Genomic DNA, 4,318 nt, shown 5'->3' on the forward strand with positions numbered 1-4,318 from the left:
GAGAGAGAGAGAGAGAGAGAGAGAGAGAGAGAGAAGAGCCTAGGATGGCACCTAGACTGAAAACTTAGGGGAATTAATAGATAGTGGTGACTCTGACAGTGATAAGGAATTTCAGAAGGGCATAGTGGTTGGGGGGGGGGGGGGTAGGCAAATGGTGGGAGTTGTCCGAGGTTGGCATCTGGTGAGGTGTGATAGGTTATAGAACAAGTGAGCGAGGGATTTGAGTGTAGAGGTTAATGCAGAGTTGAATTGATTTACCAAGAGGTCATAGAGATAGGAAAGGGAAGAGAGTGTAGGAGTGATGGTCTATGAAAGAACTATAGGATGGAAGGAATGGGGGTCATGTTGAAGAAGAACTGGGTTAGGGGCCATAAGGCACAGGGAAAGATGAAATAATAAAACATTATAGTCAAAATTCTGGAGTTCATGAACACGGAAGTGGAACACTTGTTTTTGTTTTCTTTGTTTATTTGCTTTTTGGAGGGGGGAAAGTAGGGCAATTGGGGTTAATGGAAGTGGAACACTTGTGGTTGACAAGATGAAGGATATTGGAGCACAGGAATAGTTAAGGCAGTTCATTCATTCCAGTTGTGTCTGACTCTTCATGACCCCATTTGGGGTTTTCTTGACAAAGATACTGGAGTGGTTTGCCACTTCCTTCTCCATCTCATTTTATAGATGAGGAAATTGAGCCAAATAGGGTTAAGTGACTTGCCCAGGGTGACACAGCTAGAAGTATCTGAGGCTGGATTCGAACTCAGTTCTTCCCGACTCCAAGTCTGGTGCTCTATCCACTGGATCACCTAGCAGTGTTCTATCTACTGCACTACCTAGCTGCCCTTACAGATGAGGAAACTGAGATGGAAAGAGTTTAAGTGACATAGCCAGTAAGTGTCTTGTGGAAGGATTTCTTGATTCTGAATTCGGCATTCTAGTCACTGTACCTTCTCATTAGGTGGGAGCTGTGTGTGTGTGTGTGTGTGTGTGTGTGTGTATTATATGCTATGCTATAAGATTATAGGTCATTGGATTATTGATTTAGAGCTGGATGGGACTTTTTGATGCCCCTGAGCCCAAGAGTGGCTCATACTCAGGGCTGGTAATCTGACATTATTCCTTGTCCTGTTGCTGGGGAGAAGTAGACACAATGGACTCCTACATAGAAAGAAAGAGGGGCCTAGTGACTTGGGAATCTCTGAATACACAGTTTTGGGAGCCCGATTGCATCAGTGGGTGATTGTTCCCTCAGGATCTCTGGGCTGAGTTTCCAATGCAGTTTTGTCTCATGTTTCTTGGGAGGTCAAAGTTCCTAGGGGAACACTCTGTGTTTTTCTGTGGATCCACAATGGTGGCATATTCTGAGTCTGACTTCAGTCAGTCAGCTTGAGACAGGGTTGCTTTTGATGAAGCTGGGTGTAGTCTAGGCTGCATTTTTTTGTTTGAGAATGGTTCAGAGATACTCCCTCTCCAACATAAGTTCTTGGCAGCACTAGCAAACAAGGCAGGCTGAGCTAGTAATATATTGGGGCCAATACAATTAATATGAGGTAGAGAGAAACTCACCCCCTCCACTGCCTCAGAAATGTGACTCTCCTTTCAAACCCAGCTTGCCAGCAGGCTAAACCGAAGAGAAAAATAAAAACTCAAGCATCACCTTTTTACAGTCTGGGCCTTTTTATTCACTTGTGGCGCAAGAGGAATCTGGCCCCAAATACTTTCTTCCTCTAATCTACTGTACTATCACTTAAATATGATGTCTGAGATCCCCACCAGTTTGTGCTGACAAAATCCAAATTGCTTTTGTTAAAGGAATTGAAATTTGCCTTTCCAGATGTTCTTCCATTCACAATCTTATTTAAATAAGTAGAATTGGCATAGATCTGAAAATCTATCAGGATGCTAATACATTATCACATGCATACTGAGAAAACATTTAAAATAACATTTGTAAAGATATTAGTTTTAAAAGTAGCAGGCAGAGTTTGTAGCCACAGCTTACCTCGATTCTCCAGTGGGGTTGACTTCCAACAATGTTAAGGAAAGAGAAAAATAAGAGAGCAAATGGGGTAGATAACAGGAGAGTGGGTCTCAGCCCCTCAGGAAAGTGCAGAGGAAACTCTCCAAGGTAGTTTTTTTTGGTTTGTTTGTTTCTGCTACTCACATGGCTCCCATCCCTGGCTCATTATGATTTGTTCTTGTCATTGGGAAATAACAATGCCTGACTCTTGCTCAGCTCAGTCCAAGAAGAAAAGTTCAGCCAGCTATTCTGTCTCTAACTTCTACCATTCTCTGCCATTGACCAAGGCCAAAGTTGCCATACCACCACCTATTGCTTACGTGGCTTGGTTTCTGTCTCTCTTACTGCCATGTTCTCTTCAAGATCTGGGTCAAAAACCAGTCTGGATAGTTTATCCTTAGATAAAGTCTGAAATCCCCTCAGAGCTTGAAAAATACAAGAAAGAGGGCTGCAGCCCCACCATCTATTTCCCTTGTCCTATGTCTAAGTCCTTTTGGCAGAGCTCCAAGAGGTGGGTTGCAAGTACATCACTAATATGCTTCAGTGCTACAAGAATCTGTGTGGGAATGCTTTCTATTATGCTGATCACTATCCTTCCATACATGAGGAAATGGCTTAATGAATTATGTGGCCAAAAATATTCGATCACCTGTTGGCCAGCTCTTGGATGATGAGTTTTTCTGTACTTGGCTTGGTTGGTTCACAGATGACAGACACCCCTTTGCCAAGCTTATAAGGAAAGTCTTGGTAGCTTGATAGGACCTAAGAGATGAGCTCTCTCAGTATAACTTTTCTGGCAAAGTCATTGGAATTCAGGGTCACTTTCATGCCAAAGGGAAACCCTGGATCAGGTCTTTGGAAGAGTTTTCCATTTCTCTTGGGCTGATTTTCTCTGTAGAAATTCAGGCCATGGTATCATGCTTATTCTTTTTCTTAACCCTTTGTAACCCGCCTCCCACAAATCTGTAAAACATATCATGGTCAGGGAGTGATTATTTTCCCCAAAGGTTTCTGTCATTTCCACACCAATAACCAGAGTCTCTCCCTTAAGTGACAATGAGATATAGAATAGAATTTTTCCTTATTAGTTCTCCCACCTTTTGAAAGATAATATTATCATTAAGGCAAGTTAAGAAGTTATTAATTACTTTGCTTTTGGCACAGAGAGAGCATCAGTAAATGTATGGATGATTGAAGTGTCTCATTTCTACTATATGGGGCAGCTAGGTGACTAAATGGTTAGAGTGCCATGCCTAGACTCAGGAGGACCTGAGTTCAAATCTGGCCTCATACGCTAGCTGTGTGACCCCAGTTAAGTCACTTAACCCTGTTTGCCTCAGTTTACTTATCTGTTAAATGAGCTGGAGAAGGAAATGGTAAACCACTCCAGTATCTTTACCAAGAAAACCCCTAAATGGGGTCACAAAGAATTGGTCATGACCAAATGAATAAACAATATCACTGCTATATCATACATCTGTGAAAGATTTATAGTTTATTTTCCAAGCTCCTTATCTAGTTTCTCTCTCTATCCAGGTAGTCTGTAGTATACTTTGATGAGAAAAATAATTGTTTCTTATTCTATTGATCTTTGCCCCAAAATCTCCACCAACTTTTCTTCAATCGGATTCCTGGATTAATATAATATAATTTCTTTGAATAAGGTTTATCCATCTAGGGCCATTTTCTAGTTATAGGTTTCATCCCACCACTTTGCATGAGGTCAAATTTTCCTCCTTTTCTGATTTCTAGTTCTTTTGTCTAGACTACTGTCCACTTCCCAAATAAATTTTTTCTCTCCAGCTTCCCTGTCTTCAGTAGGAATCAGTAAGGAAAATAGTCTCAGTGGACTTCAGTTTCTTGCCCAAGATTTCATAATCTTAGGTAATACTTTCTATGTTTCTTCTGACAATATAATTACTGCCCATGTATAACACCAGGAGTAGGTAAGGATCTGGTTGCTTCTTCCCTAAACTGTGGACAGTACATATATTGACCATAGGTTTTTATTACCGGCTCCTTTCTTGAATTTTGTTTTTTATTAACTTTGGGGTATCTCAACTTCTTCTCTATTGCAGTTATTCTCTATGTGTATCTAATTGGAATTCTTACCAATCTTTCTTATGTTCTTTCCTGGCTAGCCACCTAAATATATTCCTATATTTTAAATACTGGTCTAAAATTCCAAATTCCATTCTCAGATACCATCTTTCTTCTTCTTCTTCTTCTTCTTCTTCTTCTTCTTCTTCTTCTTCTTCTTCTTCTTCTTCTTCTTCTTCTTCTTCTTCTTCTTCTTCTTCT

At 40.7% G+C, this 4,318-nt stretch overlaps 1 pseudogene; it reads right to left on the bottom strand.

Moving 5' to 3' along the window:
- Positions 1-4,318, bottom strand: part of LOC138177246 (creatine kinase U-type, mitochondrial-like) — a 9,367-nt pseudogene that overhangs the window by 4,567 nt on the left and 482 nt on the right.

This window comes from Petaurus breviceps, unplaced genomic scaffold, assembly GCF_028583685.1.
Source record: "Petaurus breviceps papuanus isolate PSGF00001 unplaced genomic scaffold, PetGlider_PUasm1.0 90352, whole genome shotgun sequence".
In the NCBI taxonomy this organism is placed as follows: Eukaryota; Metazoa; Chordata; class Mammalia; order Diprotodontia; family Petauridae; genus Petaurus; species Petaurus breviceps.